This window comes from Zalophus californianus, chromosome 13 (genome assembly GCF_009762305.2).
Source record: "Zalophus californianus isolate mZalCal1 chromosome 13, mZalCal1.pri.v2, whole genome shotgun sequence".
NCBI classification, from domain to species: domain Eukaryota; kingdom Metazoa; phylum Chordata; class Mammalia; order Carnivora; family Otariidae; genus Zalophus; species Zalophus californianus.
The window spans coordinates 73,394,234-73,419,230 of record NC_045607.1 but is presented as its reverse complement, the minus strand read 5'-3'; the positions used below and the strand labels follow the sequence as shown (position 1 = coordinate 73,419,230).

Below are 24,997 nucleotides of genomic sequence, written 5' to 3'. Positions count from 1 at the left end.
CATTGTTTCTGATGTATCTGATCATCTCTTTCTCCATTAGACCCATTAGGTGTCTTTTATTTATTTATTTTTCCCTTTTATATTGCCAATGCCTAATAAGGCATGAAAATAGCAGACACTTTCTAAATATGTTGAGTACTGTTTGTGCGGTAAGATGATTAGTTTGGGGCATTTAAGTGTGAGTTGATTTTGAAGGCAAGATGGTGGTCTAGAGAGCAGATTTATATGAAATTTAAGCTGTTGGAGTGGGTGTGGTTACCAAGGAGATGATTTGCAGTGAGAACAGAGCAGAGCTGGGGACAGAATCCTGACGAAGACGAACACGTAAAGGAAAAAGAGCCTTGCAAGTATTCTAAGAAAGAATGTCCAGAGAATTGGAAGCAACACAAGAAAATCTGTAGTGTCAAAAAAAAAAGTAGAAAATGGTATTTTAGGAAGGCACAGGAACACCAAATGTTCTTTTGAGCAATGTAACAGTAGCAAAGTATTACTAAGAGGTCAAATATAATAAATAATGAGATATTGGCTAAAGAAGTTCACTTGAAGTAGCTTGAGGTAGAAGTTGGATTAGGGCTGTTGAGGGACAATAGAATTTAAGTAGTGATTAAATTGAATTTTTCAAACGTAATTAGGCTATTAAGAAACATGTAGAAATAGGTAAATAGGGAAAGAAATACTGTGCTATACAGAGATGTTTAAACTGCCTCAATGTTGTTGACAGGGTAATTCAGAGAGTAAGGACACTGAGGAGGTCAGAGTTGATATGGTCTCCTCAGGCTTGTAGTCAGTGAAGGGCTCGGGTCCTTCAGGATAATGTGACAACACAGAACACTCAGATGCACCTTTTATGGAGCTAACTCTGTATGAGAATTCAATAATACCTCAAAGGATTCACCTGAAAGGTAATATGCTAAAATAATAATTCTTCCATCTCCAATACACTGGTGATGTGGGATCATTCACTACCTTTGTATCCACCAAAATTCTATAAACACATACTTTAGAAATTGTATATAATTGGTGACTAAGGCTATATTAACTAAGAAAGGAGAGGTTTTATGCATGTCAAGGGCAAAGTAGGTTTGTATTTTTTTTTTAATTCATGTGTTTGCCTTTTAACCATAATTGAAGATATTAGCAGGAGTTGTTTTGTTGAAATAAACAATTCACTAGAATCTTCCTCACCTCTCTCTTTGTGCTTCCATATAACATTACACATAGGCTTTCTTGTCTGAAATTTAAAAAGAATATGTATATAAATTATATAGGTGAACCTTATTCTGCACTAACTAATGGGATGTCACTTCCTATGGAAAGAAGACTAAAAAGTAAATATGAAAAATATAAGAATCAAACGCCCCACAGTTGCAAAGCAACAAATTAGTAACAAAATGAAGTATGACTAAACATCATTGATACACTAACTTCTAAACTAGAGTGTATCTGGTCACCTTTGTATTTTTCTCTTGGCACATTACTAATATATAGTCAGTGCTTAATAAATTATGGATATTTCAGGTCAAGCCATGATATAAGCAACTGAAAAATTAGAGCAATTGATTATCACATATTGTATTTTAATAGCAGACATATTTTTAAAGAACTCTAGACCACTGTGGGAAGTCATTCATCAGTAGTGTTCTATCAAAGAGGTATTCAGGTGAAGAGCTAGTCACTTGGTAGTATAGAAATGATCCTTGAATGAGGGGAAGGTAGGAAGTGAGAGTAGATTGCTTGCAAAATTGGTGATTATGAAAGTTCTCACAAGTATTCTGAAACAACACTACTTTAAGTTGTGGGAAATTAAGACCTCTTAAATCTTCTTCTTTGATCTCTACATTGCATATAGGAGGACTATATCAGGGACTCAAATATCCCAAGATTTCCAATGTTCTCTTTCCATTACACACAGGGAAGATAGCTTAAAGTAGATGTAGATAAGATTGTCCTCAATCCGATTTTAGGGAAAGATAAACTATCGATGGTATGAAGTAATTTGTACATATTGCTTGTATTGGCTAAACAGAATGTCCAAATGGTGTTATTTAAAATTATAGCCCTCGTATTACTTTCACTGATGACTGGATTGCCAAAGCCTAAGGTGTTCGCATCCAACTCCGGGCTTGCCCTCACATTCAAAAGGAGTTCCTTAGCTGAAAGAGATATTCGACCTTCAAACATCAGTCTAAGAGGCAGTTAAAGAATTAAGAAAGATGAGTTCACGTATGGTTTATGATATGGCTTTCCTACTCTCTGACCCTGTCTCTTCTAATTATACTGTCTGTAGAAAGACTTGCACTTCTATATATTAGTGGAGTTTTTTAATGCATTTTTTTTCCTACCACCAAAGACCACGATTTTCTGTTGCTTTTGCAGATAAAAGGTCACAGATAATTTCTGTTGGATCAATCTCTTTGTTATACCATCTGAAGGATTTTGAAAAAAACAATGTCATATTCATTTAAAGGGAGAAAAAGAAACAACATTACTGATTCAATGTGATAGCTATTTCCAAGGCAGAATTAAAATAGCATAATTTCAGCAATTTACTTTTTTACACTAATACCACAGTTCATTATTTTATACATTGAGGCACTTTGGAACCTCTCATATGCTTTTAATCTATCACTTACTAGTTGGCAATTACTACTTCATCTTTGGTCTTTATGCTCTTAAGAATTTAAGCTCATAAAACAACATTGTTCTTATAACAGTGTAAAAACCACAGGAAAAGAAAAATTCCCTGTCTTTATCGAGCCTCACTTGTGAACATTTTTTACATTCATTATACTTATTATACTTTAACATTTTTTTTAAAGATTTTATTTATTTATTTGACAGAGAGAGACACAGCGAGAGAGGGAACACAGGCATGGGGAGTGGGAGAGGGAGAAGCAGGCTTCTTGCAGAGCAGGGAGCCCGATGCGGGGCTCGATCCCAGGACCCTGGGACCATGACCTGGGCCGAAGGCAGATGCTTAAAGACTGAGCCACCCAGGTACCCTGTACTTTAACATGTTTTAAAATTAAGGTGGATTTGCATGCTTTTTTGGAAAAGGGGGAGAAGTCAAGAGATCATTCTTCCTGGACTAAATGGGGAAAGTAAATTAAAAGGGTTTCAAGGAAATTGAGGCAACTGGCCATGTTGAGAAAGCTAATACCACCTGGGGTCCATGCCCAGATGGGCATAAAGTAATGCTACACAGGCCTGCCTGGGGTGTCCAGGGGTCCAATTCATGCAAGAAGAACCAAGGGACATGACGGAAAGTGGAAGTGATGTTACTTGTAAAAGCCTTTGGATTGTGATTAAGTCAGGGTTAAGCTAGGAAGAGCCCCTTATGCCACATCAGTGGACAGTTCAAACAAAGCTGACAGGAGGAGAAAGCCCTAAAGTTACAAGACAATACACAGTAAAATAGGTATCAGTGTGTTAAAAAAACAAACAAACAAACAAAAATCCTGTGACAGAGTGAAGAGTACTGAATGCTGAAAATGTTGAAGTAGGAGCATCAGAAATAGTCTTTGCGAAAGCCAGCTAGTCATGGTGGAGTTTTTATAAGATATATCTAATGAATGCTGATTCTCTGCAAAGGGAGTTAAGATTATATAGGCAGAGCTCACTGCTGAGAAGGGCAAATCTGATCCCTATAATTAACTAATTTGTGTAATATGATTTTTAAAGATCATATTTATTCTTAGTACTATGGAATTTTGCCTAAAAAGTTTGAAAAATTCTACATTCATCCATGTAACAGCCAAGAAATATTTGTTTATTTTCTCTTTGATTGCCATTACATCAAGTTTTTAAAAATTTAAGCATGAAATGGACATGATCATGTCTTTATTTCTCTCACTAATAAGTGAGAGAAATGGATAGTAAATAAATAGTAATACAGGTAACTATTATGTTACAGGTATAATCAATGCCATGAGGAAAAAACAGTCTATTTCACCTAACTTAGAATTATGAACATGCTATCCATTATATGTCACTATATGCCCATTCTCACATGGCAAGTTTTTAAATTTCCTCAATAAATTCTGTGATTCCAAACAATGATACTACTGAACAAGGGCAACACCCTCTTTTTCTGAAGATGTTATGTTTCAAACAATAAATAGTTTGAAGTTTGAGAAACATACTAAAAATCAGGGGAAGACAAGTAAAAGAATATCTTTTGCCCTTTGTTTCCCTAATAAAAAATATTAATATAAATACTCTTCAAGGCAGTAATGACAGCAGAAAGCATATGTTGGCAGTTTTTAATTCAGACGAAGTTTATAGAATATAGTCTTGACTTTATGGTTTATTATCCTTATTTGAAATGAAATATAGAAAGGTCCAACAATAATCAGGCAGCTTGCCATAGAGCCTGTAGCATTTCAAGAACCACAAAGGAAGAATGAATCATTCCCATACACCCTTAAACCACAGTTTCATATCTACCAATGATTTTTATAAGCACTTGGGATTTGTTAATAGCTCATTACGATGATTTCAACATTCAAACCTCCCATTTTACAATTGTTGATATTTCATTGCCCCAAAATGATCAGTTAGCCTCGCCAAATCTTGATTCATGCCCTATGACAAAGAATGTCCATCCCCACTAACTTTTTCTGGTTATCATTATTCTTAGTAATTGATTATTACATTAACAGGTCCAGTTTTCATCTTCACCTGCCCTGATTTAGTCAATAAAGATACGTAGTTAAGCTGGTGAATTTGGCAAGAAAGTTGTCTTACAACATGGAAAGATCCCAGGGCTGTGTTAAATCACACATAAGACCACGAAGAGCCATGGCTGTCCCCTGTCTGAAATTCAGACAGCTAGGGAAATTGAGACTAAACTCTAGTAGGCTGCATTTCAAATGAAATGATTGCAAGTCATGCTAATGTCTGGCATCAATTTGAAATTCCTTAAATGTAACCACATGATTTCAGTTTTAAACAGGGTCTACCACTTTTAATGATCCAAAAGAAACCTTTGATTGAAGTGCCATAGGGCAATTTAGTGGAAGTCTTGCAGCATTATTTTTTGTCTAAAACCAATACTTGGGAAGCAATTAATGATAATCAAATGTGGATGCTATTAATCATCTATACATCAATTTGTTATCAAAATAATTTTTGTTTTTAATTAGATAGTCACAAGAAAACCTCAGTAAGAATGGAAAGCCCCAGAAACAAAATGAGATTGAGGCTTATCCTTCTAATGTGGAAAAAAAGAAAACAAATATATATGCAGATATATGAAATTGGAATTATTTATTATATGCAGTATCTGGGCCACACATTACTTTTAATAATAATATCATCTTGGATTTATATGTTGATAGGTCTCCAGAGAGCCAGAAATTCTCCTTTATATTAAGGAATAAATTACTACCAATATTAGCAATCATGTTTATAGATGAAGATTTTAATGCACAAAAAATACATAATTTATCTGAGGTCACACAGTTCATCAGCATTAAAGTCAGGTAGGAATCTAAGTTTGCTGATTTATAATCAAATATCTGTTCATTTGATTAAGAGTTCTTAACCTGGAGCCAAGAGCTTCAGGGACCTTTGAACATCTTGAAATTAAATGCAAAATGTCATCTATATGTATGTTTTTCTCCCCTGACAAGAGGATCAGATTATCAAAAGGGGTCATGACATAAAACATATTAAATACTACCTCATTTGACTAACCCACTTCTTACTAGATTTCTCTAAAAAGGGATCATATTCATTTCCATAATAAATTTAAAGTTCAGCCAAAGTTTCTAACCAGTATGCTAGAGTTGGAATACATTAATGTAGCTTAGTAAATAACTTTGCAGAGAACAACTCAGATGATGGGGACTTGAATCCCTACTTAACTTTCACATGCCTTGACATTTATTCTTAGCACATCACAGAATTCACATAGGAAAATGCTACACTTAAATGGTTAAATGTATTTTAATTATCACCCCTGATTTGTAACTTTTGGTATGTGATGAAAAATTCATCTTTTGAACTAAAATTGCTCAGAGCAGAAGGCAATATTTTTCCCCATAAATGTATAACATCAGATCAGCTGGTTTTTACTTAGGAGAACACAACCAAATTTGCTTTCTCTCCCATTTTACCTTTTGGAAATTTTTCACTCACAGACAAAAATACTCTAATTCAGAACACAATAAAGTATCAAATTCATTTTATCTCATTTTCAGAGTGGAAATGTCACAGTCTATATTTGCATTTTTAATGCAAAAAAGTAAAAGTTAGAAGCAATTTAAATATTGATTTTCATATGTACATATAGGCAGTTTGGATTTGGTTCTAAGTTGAATACATTTACTGTTGCTCCATTAGAAATAAAAAGGTGCAGACTTCACCTGAAATCTTCACATCCCTTCAATGGGACTGTACCAATACAGAGTATCCAGACTGAGAGCTTTGACTGAGCCAATTAATTCAATAAAACAGCCTCTTTGACCATCTCCCCACAGACTTAGTCAAATCTTTAGGTTCATTTTGAATAGTGTGAGACCCTTGCCATGTTATTCAAGGCAAGAAAGTCACCAGCACTCAGTCACACTTGATCTGGCCTAAGAATCACATTTCAGGCCTTTCAGGAACTTCTCAGTCTTAGATAAAATCTCAGCACCAACTGATTTACAAGTGAACAGCCTAGAACCCATAGGGTCCCCACGTTAGCTTGTGTGTCAGAGATCTCTATTATGTTTCTTCTCAAGATATGGGAAGTGTTTTGATGACCATCATAATGAGGCTTGTCCAGGTTCCCAGGGGAGGAGGGGCAAAGTAGGTCTCTACTCACATATATATACCTTATCCAATAAGAGGCATCAAAGCCAGAGTTTCTTGTCCAGTGGAGCACAGCTTTTGTTTTTTGAACCCTGCTGAGGGGTTAACTCTTCCCAGCTCATGACAAAGGCAAAACATTCCCAAAGGTGCACAGGTCTTTGGCACAGGCACTGACTTGCAGTTGACAGAGAAGAGATGATTTCCTTCCACCCAAAATGGTGTGGGTCCATTTTGTCCCATAGAAAATTTATGAAAATGAAAATAATTATCTCAATCTTCTTTTCTTGCATGGCAGGATGGGAGGGAGCAGTTATTAGCTTAACCAAAAAGCTGAATTTCAACAATAAATCAATCCATAGAATGTAAAGAAGATCAAGGTTAGGCTTCTTCTTTGAGTCTTATGAGCCATATTAGTCCTGATGCAAAGGTTTCTCTGCTTTGATGAAGAAAAGCATGGAGCCAGCTGTCTATTTCTAGGAATATTCCCCATTTCAACTGCTGTTATCTGCTACTGATTGAGTAACACACAGGCCAATATTTCTTGACTATGAGATGAGTGGCCAGACCAGAGACATTGTTAGAGAGAATAGGATTGCTAATTTCTGTGGTCAATGTCAGAAGCAGGGGCAAAATAAAAAGGGCAGCAATAAACCATAGGTTTATCTGTTGTTTGATCAAGGTGTGCCTCACACAAAACAAGGAAGAAGAGAAACCCAGAATAGAAGCAGAGAAACTGTTTATTGGTCAAGTTGACTAAAAGGAGGCTCCAGAAATGGAAGGCAGTCTTTATCGTTCCATTCTTGGCACCTGGGCTTTCTCTGTTATATCTTTATTTTGGAGATGGCATAGTGGGGTTTCTTTGGTTAAATACAGTCTTCATGTAACTAAAAAGACAAATATGTCTGCTTTGGGGCAGGTGGTTGCAGAAAAGGCAAAAACTCTCCTTCAGTATGGGAATATTTATTTATAAAGCAAGTAGTCCCAGAAGACCAAATGCTACTGAACTAATACAAGAAGACACAGATGTGTCTGTTGGTACAGATGACTTCGCTAAGACAGCTAGTCTATTAATGGCAGCATGAATAAATTGTGGCAGGTGTATTTGAATGATTACAGTCAAACTGAATACTTAAGCTACTCGTTTGCTATAATTAGGCTCATCCTTGAAAGGTGATGCAATTTTCATTCCAATTAATGATCACAGTCTCTACTATATTTCTCACCTTTATCCTTGTAAAAACTTTACTTCATCAAATGTGCGTACTTACTGTCTCCTAAAGTCATCTGAAGAGTTTGCGACCCTTCCTTTATGTCATCCCTCATTTGTGGAATACCCTTAACCATTTCCCTATTGATCTCAATCCTTCCCATCTCTATTCCAGAACATGTCTGCCTTCTCTGATTTCTTCCTTGCTCTACACTCCTCTAAGTCCAATTTCTACATTTGGCATTAATATACATCCTACTGGGTTACAAATTTATTAATTTCTTCCTGCAGTGTTATGAGAAGGGTCCAGTATTGGAGTCCAGTGATTGTGATTCTAGTCTCTAATTTGCTACACAGTATTTTTTTTTTCCTATTCAGTAAGTGGCTTAACCTCTCCAATCTTTACTCTTATTGTTAGTAAAATTAAAAGAAAAATTCTTTCCTTTCCAAGGATATTGTTAAAAGTAATAATTTAAGCTTGAAATGAATGAAACATATTATCACCATCATCAACAACACTGCATTTTTGGTGTTTTAATTATTTTCCATCTGGATTATTAGCATCTGGGGAATAATAGCCTGGACTACATAACATTCTTCTGTGCTTCTCAACACCTTTACCAAAGCCTGTTCTTGTACTTATTACAACACAAAATATTTTTTTATGTATCTGTCTCCCTCCCTAAACTAAAAGCTTCCAAAACTGAACCGTAATTGTATTTACTCTTGCATCTCTAGCACCTAACATCTGGCAACAAATTTACTCCCAAAACATGTGATAAACTAAACCAAATTACTGTATATCTTCATCAGATGGAACAATGCTTTGTGTGTAGTTGCTATAAGTTACTTTTTTGTTAAGTGATTAAAATAGAAATCATTCATTACCTGCAGTTTATTTTAGAACTTCTCCTTCAGATCAGTTCATCAACACATGTGGCAAATGGCAAAACAACTATTTTTACAACATATCAAGTACTTTGAAAACCATGAGATAGCCTTTGCCTACATAAATGCAGCACAAAATTCAACAGAATTATAAAATACCCCACAAGGCATGCTAATGCAAATCATCACCATATAAGAAAGCCAATACATACAAATAATTCAAACTCATGGGCAAAAATACTGAAGTTGTTCCAGAAATATAAAATTTGGGTCATGGCCTCTTTGTTGAGAATTTACATCTTGGAGTGATGCAAAAACAATCCATTAAAGAATATAACTAAACTTTTTATATAAACATGGTCAAGAGTGTAAGATTAAAGGGTACAGTCCACAAGTTTGTTGATGGTAAACTATCATGATATCCAAGAGGAACCAAGGGACCATTTTGACCACTTGAAAATGAAACTGTCCAGGTTTCCAACTTCCTTCTAGTAACCAGTCTCAAATTCTGATGGAAAATGGACCCCTTTTTATATACCATAAAGGCCACAAACAAATGTCTCCCACGTTTAACTTTCCTTTCCACGGAACTCTTTCCACTCCAAGAAGGGTGTAATCATTTCTTCTTTAACTGGTTCCACAGCTCTAATTTCTCCCTTTACTTAAAACTACACTTCAGTTTTTCATGCATTGTCTCCAAATCCAACTAAATGTGTCGTGAGGTAGGATAAGGGACATGACCATTTTGGTGGCCAAAAGATATATATATATATATATACGTATATATACACACATATATATATAACAGGAAGAGAGTTCCATTCTCCAGCTCCTTTCTTATCACTCTGGGAACCTCCACAAACCACCCTCACATTTTGTTTAAAAAGTAAAAAGGAAAAATTTCTGGTTTCTGGTCTAGTACTTAAGGAGCTTGGAAGTTGTCACTCCCATCCATACAACAAGAAAAAAGCTGAACAAACTGAAAATCAACTTTTCTTAGATCCATCAGAGAACTGAAATAACAAAGCAAGTTGCTGCTCCCAAATTTGGGAAGGTCGACAGGCAGATACAGAGAACCACAATTTCCCAGAGCAAAAACTCAGGAGCAGCAACCTCTAGGACCAGTACCAGGGGAGGAAACACAGAGCTGTAACTGACAAATTGCTAGAGCCTCAGTGTGGACTGAGTTAAAAGTTTGAGGTAAAAGCTCCAGGGGGTCCAATCTTAGAGAGGCTCCCACAATACTGTGAGTTGTATTTCTAGGAGTCATGCCAGGTTCTCACAGTGAAGAACAGAGAAAAATCCCCTAATGTATCTGGCAGGGGGAGAGGGAAAGTAGCTAGTTTGAAATACAGCCAGAACATTTTATTCTGTTTTAACAAGACCTACCCTCACCACAGCCTAACAGACTAGAGTTTTCCAGAGCTTAACCTACTGGGGGGAAAGGGAAATACTCAAATCCAGCTCCCTATAGACTCTGACATGGAAGAAGGAAAATACCCAGCTGCAATCTGATCTAGCCTTCCACGTGGAGGAAGAAAAATACCTCTCCTCTAGCCTTCCATGTGGAATAGGGAAATACCTCCAGATGCCTCTAGCTTCCTTGTCTTACTTAAGTGGGGATTGAGGATTGAGGAATGGGGGACACTAAGAACCATGGGTAAAGATCACAGCCCAGGGGCCTAGGTGTACTAAAAGACTGAGACCAAACCACAGAACTATAGAATGCTTCCCTTCTCACATACCTCAACAACACATCACTGAACACCTGCTTTACCCAGTTCCTTTTACCCAGTATATCACATCTGGCTTTCAACAAAAAACTGTAAGGCGTACTAAAGGCAAAAAACACAAAGCAAGCATCAGAAGCAGATTCTGACATGCAGCGATGTTTGTAATTATCAGACTGGGATAATATAACTATGAATAATATGCTAAGGACCCTAATGGAAAAAATAGACAACATGCAAGAACAAATAGTTAATGAGAGCAGAAAAATGGAGAGCCTAAGAACCAAAAAGAAATACTAGAAATAAAAAACACTGTAACACACAAAAAAAGAATGCCTTTGATAAGCTAATTAATAGACTGGACAGGTTGAGGAAAGAATCAGCAAACTTAAGAATAAATCAATAGAAGGGTGCCTGGGTTGCTCAACTGGTTAAGCATCTGACTGTTGATTTTGGCTCAGGTCATGATTTCAGGATCGTGAGATTGAGTACAGTCAGGCTCAGCAGGGAGTCTGCTTGAGATCTCACCCCTCCTCTTGCACATATTCCCAAAGTCTTAGAGAAAGCAATAAGAAAAGAAAAGGAAGGGAAAGGTATACAGTTTGGGAAGGACAAAATTTAACTGTCTTTAGCTGCAGATGATGTGATTGTCTATATAGAAAATCCCAAAGAATCAATGAGAAAGCTCCTGGAAGTAATAAATGACTATAATAAGGTTGTAAGATACAAGGTTCGCTTACAAAATCAATTGCTTTTCTGTATACAAGCAATAAACAATTGGAGTTTGAACCTAAAAATACTATTTACATTTACATTAGCACCTCCAAAAATGAAATACTTAAGTATAAATCCTACAAAATATGTACAAGCTTGATATGAGGAAAACCATGAAACGCTGATGAAAGAAATCAAAAGAAGTAAATAGAGGGATATTCCATGTTCATGGATATGGAGACTCAATACTGGTCAAATGTCAGGTCTTCCCAACTTGACTTCTTTATTCAATGCAATAAATACTGGAATCACACTATGTAAAATTTCACTTTCTGTAGATTTATTGAGATATCTTTATGGTTCAGAATATAATCTATCTTGGTTAATGTTCCATGTATACTTAAAATGAATGTGTATTTTGCAGGTCTTGTTTGAAGTGTTCTGGAAATGTCAGTTTGGTCAGGTTGGTAGACAGTTTGTCAGGGTTGATAGTTCTTTTGTATGTTAAAGTCTTCCACATTCTCACTGATTTTTTTCTACTTTATTGATTACTGAAGAGAGAGATTTTGAAGTCTCTATAATTGTGGATTTATCTGTTTTTCTTCTCAGTTTGATGAGTTTTTGCTTTGTGAAGAAGCCCTCTTATTCAGTACAAACTCATCTAGTATTGTCATGTTCAGTGCCACTTACCTGACCACTTTATTGGTATTTAATAACCTTCTTCATTTCTGGTAGTATTCCTTGTTATGAATGGTAGTTTTTACTACATTAATATAACCACTACATCGTTCTTTTGATTAATCTTTGCATAGTACATCTTTTATCAAATACTTTTAATATGTACACTTTTTAAAGTGATTTTCTTTTAGATAGTCCTATTTCTCACATTTTATCCAATTTGACAAGCACAGCCTTTTAATTGTGTGGTTAGATCATTTATATTTATTGATATGGTTGGCTGTATACTACCACTTTTTAATTATTTTCTCTTGGTTCTAGCTGTCCTCTGTTTCTTTTATTCCTCTTTTTTTGTCTTCTTTTTTATTAAGTACTTTTTATTATTCTATTTCATCTCTACTCTTGGCTCATTATTTATACTTATTCAAGTCAATAGTTGCTATAGGGTTTACAATATATATCATCTACAGTCTTCCTTCATGTGTAGTAAAAAAAATACAACCTTAAAATTCCCAATTTATCACTACAATGTTTTGAATTAAGGTTTTCATATTTTTCTAGAATGGAGTCATTTCCATTATATCTATTAGGTAGCAATAACAATAATTAATTTACTAGTATTTATTAAACATCTACTATGTGTCAGATAGTTCACTAATTCAAATAAAGTGTGCCATTTTATATACATAACTCTATAAAGTAAATATTACCTCCATTTGATAGTCAGGGAATTGAGCCATAAGAGAGAGTGACTTACCCAAAATTACACATCCCGATGATATTTGCAATCAGCCAGTCTAACTCCAGAGTTTGTGATCTCAATCAATACGTTACAGTTGCTGACCCATAGTCAATTTATTAATTGTAAAAATTGCTAGTAGTTTCGGTTTGTTTTTGAAAATTCCCTATGGTGAAAAATTGTCACAAATGGCAACTTGTTCATTTCCTTCTTACTCACTAACTAGCTAATATTTTTGTCTCATATCAGAAAAATAAAAACAATGGTAGAAAGAAATATGTCTTTTATTCTTGATTTTAAAGTCAATGTTTTATGTTCTTCAGTTTATTAAGATTTTTTAACAGTGACAAATGATTGAGAATTATTGAATGTTTGATAAACTTTTCTGATTTCTCCTTTTTCCTGTTTTATAAACCTATTATAATTACATATGGCATTATTATGGATATCACCAAAACTTTCTAAAGAGAAGGGAAATTATTAGGGACAAGTAAAATAAACATTCTCTAACTCAGTGGAAAAAAATTCACATTCACCTATCATTATAATGTCATGTAATTTGAGCATTTTTTTCAGTAGAGAATTCAGTCAATAATAACATTCAATAAATTTTTACTAACTACCTAAATGGGCTAGAGAATTTGCACAGTTCATAATGACTAACATTATCTTCCATATGTCAAGTGCCGAAAAGACAGAATTTTACCCAATGTTCAAATGGTGGCATTATATCGCTGCAATCTGTTCTATAACCAAATCCAAAAGTTGATTTGATAATTTTAGTGAAGTAGAGGGCTGAGTCCAGAACATAATCTCATGAAACAGGTTTTAAATTCTTGTCTGTCATGCAGCCATTACATGTGGCATCTAATCCATCAGAAAGGTTAAATGGCAAATTCTTGGGATATTAGTATCTGCAAGATGCCAGAAGCTCTAGGGGTCAGGGATGCTCAGGTACAACTTCTTACATAGAAAAGGAACCTCCATGATCTTGTCTTCTAAATATCCACTGATAAGCTCCCCAGACTGAAACCTGGAGTAGTTGTGAGAATACACTTAAAAACTAAGCAAATAATAACACTTCATTAATTTCTTCTTCTTCTAGCTGACTCAGGGAAGATCAAAGGAATTTGGTATGTTGAAAACATGTGATTATGCAGACATTCTCAAACTGTCTCATGTGCTCATCTCTCTATCAAGATTGATGGCTCCCTGAAGGCCAGTCACACGTTTATATCTCCATCTGTATCTATACACACATGCATGCATACACAGATACACTTCTAAGTACATGTACATGTATTTTTTTCTAATACCTAGATGGCTGAAAATCAGTGGTAGAACCCCCGATATATAACACAGCTACACAGATAGATCCCAAAACAAATTTCTGGACAAATTTTCCAGTTATCCTCTAAGGCTGCATTAGCCAATACAGTAGCTATCAGCCACAAGTGGCCATTTAAATCATACTTCAACTAATTAAAATTAAATAAAATTTAAAATTCAATTCTTTATTCACACTAGCTACATTTCAAGTGCTCAATAGCAGACGTAACTGGTGGTCAACATACTGGGCAGCAAAGATACAGAATGCTTCTATCATCACAGAAAGTTCTATTAGACAGCACTGCCCTAGGGATTACAGATAGTCTTCCTTCATCACTCTGTGAGAAGAAATCCAACAGAGCTGTTACAACATTTTAAATTCTTCTTTACACAGATTTGACCATGAAGACTCAAGTCTTACTGCACATAGCAGGCCTTCAGCCACAGAACAATGGATTTTTCACAATATTAGCTGGAAAGTGTTAAAGCAGTAATGCCCCCAGGCCCCTTCTGAATTATGACCACCAAAGGCATGTTTAATGATGCTAAAGTGGGAAATTCATGGTGCTGCAAAGATGGAGGATCAATTTTTTGCTTGCCTCTCAAATAGGCAGCAACTCTTCATATGAAAAGGAGTTCAAAGCCCCATACACTCACCAGAGCAAAGGGAGCACATATGAAGCAGAAATAATGCAGTTGCCTAAGAGAACATGAGCTGAAACATCACTCAATTATAGCCAGCATCATGCAGAGCTTATTGGAGAGGAGCAAAACCATGCATAAACATAAATTAATCGAGAGTCATTAATTGAAAACAAGACTTTTAGTAAATAGAGGGGTGCCTTGGTAGCTTAGTCTGTAGAGCATGGGAGTCTTGATCTTGAGATTGTGAGTACAAGCCCCATATTGGGTGCAGAGATTACTTAAAAATAAAATCTTTTAGGAGAAAAAAAAAGATGGCGGAAGAGTATTCCAACCGGTCCCCTGAATTGAACTGGATATCTACCAGACCACTCTGAACACCCACAAAATCAGCCTGAGATGTAAGAAGATATATCTGGATCTCTACAAACAGAATATCGTAGGTGGCTGGTTTCGAGGTATGAAGTGGGAAGCCGTGATTCTGCAGGCACATATTGGAAGATAAATGGAAGGGGGAGGGAGCCTTCAGGATCCTGCACCACTGGTGAGTGAAAGCCTCCCGTGCTGGAAACGGGGCTCAGACTCGCAGACCTGTAGTGACAGGGAAAGGACTTTGGGGCAGCTCCCCAGACTGAAACCTGGAGTGGTGGGGCTGCCCATTCAAACTGGGGACGGCTGGTGATTTTAGAAGCACAAAGGGCACAGACATGCCCCAACCTGGAGGCGAGGACTGGGAGTGCTGCTGAGGGGTGCAAAACCCAGGATGCTGCAGTTTATAGCAGCACAGACAGAAACAGAGATAGTGTGGTCTGGAGAGCTCACTGAAGAACAGACTGGGATCTCTGTTCTGAGGCAGAGGGTTGGAAATGGTCTCTTCTGCTCTGGCTCTCGGAAGAGACACAGAAAGCCCCCAGGGAAAGCTGCCAGAGAACAAAAGCCCCCCCCAAAACCGGTTTTCACTGAGCCCACCCCCCCCCCACTGGGGGTAGGGCAACTCTGCCCAAACAGGGTTGCCTGAGTAATAGTGCAGCAGGTCCCTCCCCGAGAAGACAGGCTGGGAGAACAAGAGGCCGACAACACTAAGGTCCCTATAAAACAAGTGCATCTTGCTTGGGTTGTGGTCAATAATTTGGACTCTGGTACACTTCCTCAACCACCCTCAACAGAATGACTAGGAGGAGGAACCCCCAAAATAGGAAAGACTCAGAGACTGTGACTTCTGCCACAGATTTACAAATGGATACAGATATAACCAAGATGTTGGAAATGGACTTCAAGGTGCCAGTTATGAAGACGATAGCTAGAATGGAGAAATCGATTAATGGCAACATAGGGCAGAAATGAAAGTTGAATTGGCGGAAGTTAAAAATGCTATCAGTGAAATCTAATCTAATATAGATACTCTAACAGCTAGGGTAAACAAGGCAGAAGAACGAATTAGTGATCTAGAAGACCAATTGATAGAAAAGAAGGAAAAAGAGGAGGCCAGGGAGAAACAGCTCAAAATCCATGAAAACAGAATTAGAGAAATAAGTGACGCCATGAAATGTTCCAATGTCAGAATTATTGGGATCCCTGAGGGGGTGGAGAGGGAGAGAGAGAGAGGTATAGAACATATATTTGAGCAAATTGTAGCTGAGAACTTCCTTAATCTAGGGAATGAAACAAACATTCGTGTCCTAGAGGCAGAGAGGACCCCTCCCAAGATCAAGGAAAACAGGCCAACACCCCAGCATGTAATAGTAAAACTCGCAATTCTTAGAACCAAAGAAACCATCTTAAGGGCAGTTAGGGGGAAGAGATTCCTTATATACAGAGGGAAGAACATCAGAATAACGTCAGACCTATCCACAGAGACCTGGCAAGCCAGAAAGCGCTGGCAAGACATATTCAGGGTACTAAACAAGAAGAACATGCAGCCAAGAATACTTTATCCAGCAAGGCTGTCATTTAGAATGGATGGAGAGATGCAGAGCTTCCAAGACTGACAGAAACTGAAAGAATATGTGCCCACTAAGCCAGCCCTTAATAAGAAATATTAAGGGGGGTTTTAATAAAAGGAGAAAGACCCCAAGAGTAATATAGAACAGAAATTTACAGACACAATCTATAGAAACAAGGACTTCACAGGCAACATGATGACAATAATTTCATATTTTTCAATAATCACTCTCAATATGAACAGGCTAAATGCTCCCATAAAATGGCACAGGGTTGCAGATTGGATAAAAAGACAGGACCCATCCATATGCTGTCTACAAGAGACTCATTTTGAACCTAAAGATACATCCAGGCTGAAAGTGAAGGGATGGAGCTCCATCTTCCATGCCAGTGGACCTCAAAAGAAAGTTGGGGTAGCAATTCTTATATCAGACAAATTAGATTTTAAGCTAAAGCCTGTAGTTAGAGACACAGAAGGACACTATATCATTCTTAAAGGGTCTATCCAACAAGATGTAACAGTTGTAAATATCTACGCCCCCATCATGGGAGCAGCCAACTACATAAGCCAACTGTTAACCAAAATAAAGAGTCATATTGACAATAATATGTAAATTGTAGGAGACCTCAATACTCCACTTTCAGCAATAGACAGATTATCTAAGCAGAAAATCAACAAAGAAACAAGAGCTTTGAATGACACTGGACCAGATGGACATCATAGATATATACAGAACATTCCACCCTAAAACAACAGAATACTCATTCTTCTCGGGCGCACATGGAACTTTCTCCAGAATAGACCACATACTGGGTCATAAATCAGGTCTTAATACCAAAAGATTGAGATTATTCCCTGCATATTCTCAGACCATAATGCTTTAAAACTGGAACTCAATCACAAGAAAAAAATTGGCAGAAATTCAAACACTTGAAAGCTAAAGACCACTCTGCTCAAGAATGTTTGGGTCAACCAGGAAATCAAAGAAGAACTTAAACAATTCATGGAAATCAATGAGAATGAAAACACATCGGTCCAAAACCTATGGGATACTGCAAAGGAGGTCCTAAGCGGGAAATACATAGCCATCCAAGCCTCACTCAAAAAAAATAGAAAAATCCCGAATTCACCAACTAACTTTACACCTTAAAGAACTGGAGAAAAAGCAACAAATGATGCCTAGGCCACACATTAGAAGAGAAATAATTAAGATTAGAGCAGAGATCAATGAATTAGAAACCAGAAACACAGTAGATCAGATCAATGAAACTAGAAGCTGGTTCTTTGAAAGAATTAATAAGATCGATAAACCACTGGCCAGACTTATCCAGAAGAAAAGAGAAAGGACCCAAATTAATAAAATTATGACCGAAAGGGGAGAGATCATGACTAACACCAAGGAAATAGAAACAATTATTAGAAATTATTATCAACAACTATGTACCAATAAATTAAGCAACCTGGAAGAAATGGATGCCTTCCTGGAATCCTATAAACTACCAAGACTGAAACAGGAAGAAATTGACAACCTGAATAGGCTAATAACCAGTAACGAGATTGAAGCAGTGATCAAAAACCTCCCAAAAAACAAGAGTCCAGGGCCTCATGGATTCCCTGGGGAATTCTACCAAACATTCAAAGAAGAAATAATACCTATTTTCCTGAAATTGCTTCAAAAAATAGAAACAGACGGAAAGCTTCCAGACTCATTCTGTGAGGCCAGCATTACCTTAATCCCCAAACCAGGCAAAGACCCCATCAAAAAGGAGAATTTCAGACTGTTTTCGCTGAAGAATATGGATTCCAAAATTCTCAACAAAATCCTAGCTAATAGGATCCAACAATACATTAAAAGGATCATCCACCACAACCAAGTGGGATTTATCCCTGGGATGCAAGGATGGTTCAACATTCGCAAATCAATCAGTGTGATAGAACACATTTTAATAAGAGGAGAGAGAAGAACCATATGGTCTTCTCAATTGATGCAGAAAAAGCATTTGACAAAATACAGCATCCTTTCCTGATTAAAACTCTTCAGAGCATAGGGACAGAGGGAACATTCCTCAAATTCATAAAATCCATCTATGATAAACCCACAGCGAATATCATCCTCAATGGGGAAGAGCTGAGAGCCTTTCGCTTAAGATCAGGAACATGACAAGGATGCCCACTCTCGCCACTATTGTTCAACATAGTATTAGAATTTCCCAGCAACAGCAATCAGACAACAAAAAGAAATAAAAGGTATTCAAATTGGCAAAGAAAAAGTCAAACTCTCTCTCTTCACGGATGACATGATACTTTATGTGGAAAATCCAAAAGATTCCAGCCCCAAATTACTAGAACTCATACAGCAATTCAGTAATGTGGCAGGATAAAAAATCAATGCACAAAAGTCAGTTGCTTTCTTATATACGCTAACAATGCAACTGTAGAAAGAAAAATTAGAGAATCAATTCCATTTACAACAGTGACAAAAACCATAAGATACCTTGGAATAAACCTAACCAAAGAGGTAAAGGATCTATACTCTAGGAACTGCAGAGCACTCATGAAAGAAATTGAAGAAGACACAAAAAGATGGAAAAACATCCCATGCTTATGGACCAGAAGAATAAACATTGTTAAAATGTCTATGCTGCCCAGAGCAATCTATACCTTCAATGCCATCCCGATCAAAATTCCAATGACAATTTTCAAACTGCTGGAACAAACAATCCTAAAATGTGTATGGAATCAGAAAAGACCCTGAATCGCCAAGGAAATGTTGAAAATAAAAACAAAGGTAGGGGCATCACGTTGCCCAATTTCAAGCTATATTACAAAGCAGTGATCACCAAGACAGCATGGTACTAGCACAAAAACAGACATATAGACCAGTGGAACAGAATAGAGAGTCCAGATATGGACCCTCAACTCTATGGTCAAATAATCTTCAACAAAGCAGGAAAAAATATGCCATGGAAAAAAGACAGTCTCTTCAATAAATGGTGCTGAGAAAATCGGACAGCTATATACAGAAGAATGAAACTCAACCATTCTCTAACACCATACACAAAGATAAACTCAAAATGGATGAAAGACCTCAATGTGAGACAGGAATCCATCAAAATCCTAGAGGAGAACGTAGGCAGTAACTTCTTCGACATCGGCCACAGCAACTTCTTTCACGATACATCTCCAAAGGCAAGTGAAACTAAAGGGAAAATGAACTTTGGGGACTTCATCAAGATAAAAAGCTTCTGCACAGCAAAGGAAACAGTCAACAAAACAAAGAGGCAACCCACAGAATTGGAGAAGATATTTGCAGATGACACTACAAACAAAGGGCTGGTATCCAAGATCTATAAAGAACTTCTCAAACTCAACACCCAAAAAACAAATAATCAAGTCAAAAAATGGGCAAAAGACATGAACAGACACTTTTCAAAAGAAGACATACCATTGGCTAACAGGCACATGAAAAAAATGTTCATCATCATTAGCCATCAGGGAAATTCAAATCAAAACCACAGTGAGATACCACCTTACACCAGTTAGATTGGCAAAAATGGACAAGGCAGGAAACAACAAATGTTGGAGAGGTTGTGGAGAAAGGGGAACCCTCTTACACTGTCGGTGGGAATGCAAGTGGGTACAGCCACTTTGGAAAACAGTGTGGAGGTGCCTCAAAAAATAAAAATAGACCTACCCTATGACTCAGCAATTGCACTACTGGGTATTTACCCCAAAGACACAGATGTAGTGTAAAGAAGGGCCATATGCACCCCAATGTTCATAGCAGCAATGTCCACAATAGCCAAACTGTGGAAAGAGCCAAGATGCCCTTCAACAGATGAATGGATAAAGAAGATGTGGTCCATATATACAATGGAATATTACTCAGCCATCGGAAAGGATGAATACCCAACTTTTACATCGACATGGATGGGACTGGGGGAGATTATACTAAGTGAAATAAGTCAAGCAGAGAAGGTCAATGATCATCTGGTTTCACTTATTTGTGGAACATAAGGAACAGCATGGAGGACATTAGGAGAAGGAAGGGAAAAATGAAGGGGGGGAAATCGGAGAGAGAGATGAACCATGAGAGACAATGGACTCTGAGAAACAAACAGGGTTTTAGAGGGGACGGGGGTGGGGGATGGGTTAGCCCAGTGATGGGTATTAAGGAGGGCATGTATTGCATGGAGCACTGGGTGTTATATGCAAACAATGAATCATGGAACACGACATCACAACTAATGATGTACTGTATGGTGACCAACATAACATAATAAAATTAAAATAAAATAAAATAAAATAAAATCTTTTTAGCAAGTACATGACCAATGTACTTGGTCTAAAAAAAAACATTTTTAGCAAGTACATGGCCAATACATACATACACACACACACACACACACATATATATATGTATATATATATACACACATATGATTTAGTAATAGAGCCCTAAAGAAAGGAGCGGCCACAGAAAAGCAGGTGGCATCTCTTGGAACAAACAGTACATAGGATACAATAAAAATATCCAGCAGTATTTTTTAAGCTATGTGGCTTCAGGGTTACATCTTTTTCTTAATAAGCAAAATCAGCAGGTTGATATATGTGTGAAGCTCTATTTTTTTGTACTGGGTTCTGTCATTTTCAAAATACCTCTTTTTTTTAATCTTCAAACACTTCTTCTTTAAAGAATATCTAGTTCTTTTTATCAAAAAAAGACTGGACTGAATACAATCTACATGTCTATAAGAATCAAAATGCTTCTTTCTAAAGGAGAAAGAGCCAAAGCCTTTCCTCCCTTTATAGAATTCCGGTGAGATTTATTTCTGTGTGCTTGTGTATGTGCATGTGTGTGTGTTATGCACTACAATCACATAGATTTCCCTACAGATTGTGAAGACATTACCCACTTTTGCTTTGATTGAACTAAGAGGCAGGACAAACTCTCAGGAAGTGACTATAAATATACTGAGTCTTTCTTTTTTCTTTTTTTTTTTTTAGCAGCAATAAGAATCACCATCATATATAGGTTCTTTCTCAAGATGCAAATCATTAAAAAGTATGTCAGACGATGTCATCCCTTATTATGCTCAAGAAAACATTGAGATCCCTTTGCTTACTTCTTGCATGTGATCATATCACAGTAGAATACAGGAGGTAGAAAGAGAACAAAAACATCAAAGAAAGCAAGCCAGATTCACCTCCATTAACTGCAAAACCATTTGAAGCAGTTTTTTTTTTTAAATCATATATGATAATAGTAACATCAATTCCAGTACAACAGTAACTTCAAGATATAAATAGAGTAAGAGCTAAAATGCTAGGTGCACAAATTTGTAAAATATTTCACACACATGCCACTTTCTGACAGTTATCAGATAAACCCAAGAATGAGTTATAGTGTCATTCAATGCCCTTTCAGGTACGTAAGATTTAATATCAGCACAAATTTTATTCCTTATTGTTCACTACCCTCTGCAGCTGTATTCTTGGCACTGACCAATTCCTTCTTCTGAGGTTAGACAGTATGATTTAAAGCATGGCTCTCTCCCTATTCCGTACATTAATTAGTTTGCCTTGCTCAAGAAAGTTGCTTGCCAAGGAGTGTTTTAATTGGGCACTAGTTTCTGTAACTAACGAAAAGTCAAGGTTGGTGGCCCTAAAGTTTGGTGCTGAAATATCCAAATGACCCAATATCATTGAACCTAGGTCTGGCTGGAAATTTTCGTTTCCTTCAATGGCTGTGGAATGAACATTTTTCTCCATAATGAGAAGTATTATATATTATCTTAGAGTTGTTAAATTCTATAGCTAGTGTCCACACAAACCACCCAGTAGTTATGAAAACCTACATAGTGATCCTAGATCGCAGACTCTTGTTACATTAGGGTTTTACAGGGTGTAGTTACCTGCTCTGACAGGGTGTTGGTTTTTTGTGTTTTTTTTTAAACACTGAGGCTATTGCGCCAAAAGCTTACAAAAGTGAATGGGCCTTTATATGAATGAATATAATTTATTAACAGTAGCAGCAACACCTTCAAAGCATCTATATACATATGTTGTATTAGGTGCCACCATGTAGGATATTTGATGTGCAATAATTACAATTGAAAAATTGTTGCAATTCACGACCTAAGAAAATACACCTTATGTACTATCAAGGAAATGCAAATTTTTGTTTGTCTACAATCAGCTATACATGATTCCTCTTTGAGGTCTTTTTGCATTTAAAACTTCAAAAAGATGGGGCACCTGAGTGGCTCAAGTTGGTTCCGCTTGGGTCATGATCTCAGGGTCCTGGGATCAAGTCATGCATCAGGCTCCTTGCTCAGTGGGGAGCCTGCTTCTCCCTCTCCCTCTGCCCCTCTCTCCACTCGTGTGCACGAGAGCTCTCTCTCTCTCAAATAAATAGATAAAATCTTAAAAAAAAAAAAAACTTCAGAAAGAGACTGCAACACTGAGATGTTAGAGAATCATGCAGAAAATGCATTGACTTTGGAGGTAAATAGAACTAGGTTTCAATTATGCTTCTGCCACTGTGTGACATTGAGGAAGTGTCTTAACTTTGCTGAGCCATTTAACTTATCCGTAAAATACCATTATAAAATTCTACATCACATAGTTTGTAAAGAGAAATGAAGCCATATGTGCATCATGACTGAAATAGATCATGGCCTTGAGTAAACATGCAATATATGGTTGCCCTGTTATTCTTTTAAAGTGGTAACTTTACATACACACATACACTCATACACACACATCCTTTTCCAAAAAGTCTGGCCAGACCTCTGAACTCTTCTAGACACACAGCAGCATTCTGCGGGCCTTGCTTGTACTGAGTGGTACACAGAAAGTGTGTTTAACAAATATTTGCAAAGATTTGCTTGCCAACCTAAATACGGATCTCCCTTTTGAAGTCAAAGGGGATTCTTCAGGTGAGCAAGATTTAAAAAAAAAAAAAATTAGTGGTTATTTTCTACAAACCTCACATTTCTGTGCTTAACGTCTCACATGAACAACAGGATCCATAGTATGTGGCAATATATCCTTTTAACATGGCCTTACACAGTTACCTAAATCTAGCAGATTTGTTATGTTGTAAAGGATATAAAATACACATGCAAGCATGCACACACACACACATATTCATGGATCACACTTCCCAATGATTTTATCTTTAATTCATGGTAGAGATTTTTGTGCTATTTTTCTCATTTCCTAGCACATACAAAAGAGGGCTTGCAAAACAAGGCCTGTCTCATTCTTTTAAATGCATTGAAATTACTATTTGTATTCCTTTGCATTTTTTTTTTTTACATTAAATAAATCCTCCCACATCAGAACTCAGAACAGGGGAATCCTCCTATAATGCATCTGGAATAGTATCACTTCACAGAATGAATTCAACCTAAGCACAAAGCTAATTTTTATCTGAACCAGCTCCCTTGCAAGCAAAATGGGACTAGAGAACGAGATAAGGAATGTTAGTTCGTTATCACTCATGTAACAAATCTCTTAATAATACAGAATGGCACGTTAGTTATTTCTAATGCCAATATTAGGACAGTGATGAGAAAAGAAAAGCATTATATATTCATTCTCCTGACAGGTATTACAATAAGACTGGGACAGACAAAAAAAAAAAAATAATAATCAATTACACTTGGCCAAAAAGGGAAATAGAAATGGTAAGAACAGTTCTGGAAACAGGAACCAAAAAATCCACTGTGCTGGAACAAGTTCAATTCCGGTCCACTTCTGAAGACTCTTACCAGGCTCTTATCGGAATCTACTTACATTCCTGCTCCTTGCTCTCCGAGTCTTCTACTGATTGCCACGGCATTGAAAAGTTATCCTTCCTTAGCCAGCCCCACCACACGACCACAGGGCACAGGTTTCCTCTACCTCCCGGACCAACAGTCCCAGAACTGAAGCAGAGGAAATGTTCTGTGGTGGGAAGGGAAGTGTTCCTAAGCATGGGACAAAACCCTGGCGGTAGGGAGCTTACTGATCATCATTGCAGGAACTTAATTATTCATTACGGAATGTTCCTAATTACAATGGGAGAAATTATATCTTGGTGAGTTTGATCACCTTTAGTGGACTCTAGATTTTATTCTTCACGGTGATGGTACAGTTATCAAAGAAGGCAAAATTAGAGCTATAGGCTTATGTTTATTTTTATGCTTAAAAAATTGAGCTCGTGGTTTATTTGTGCTGGTTTTAGGAATTCGGAGAATATGACATTACCGGGACCAACGGAAAGTCTTCTTTTGAGTTTTGGAAATTGCTGTTTTGAGTTTTTACAGCATTTAATGGATATT

The 24,997-nt window shown here is 36.9% G+C and overlaps 1 long non-coding RNA gene across 1 annotated transcript in view; it reads right to left on the bottom strand.

Annotated features, from left to right (window-relative positions):
- The window catches only part of LOC113934018, a 66,051-nt gene extending 41,472 nt beyond the window's left edge, over positions 1-24,579 (bottom strand). The window contains exon 1 of the long non-coding RNA XR_003523571.1: positions 24,471-24,579. This is a non-coding gene — a long non-coding RNA (uncharacterized LOC113934018). The remainder of the gene's footprint in view (positions 1-24,470) is intronic.
- Between the last annotated feature and the right edge of the window lie 418 nt (positions 24,580-24,997).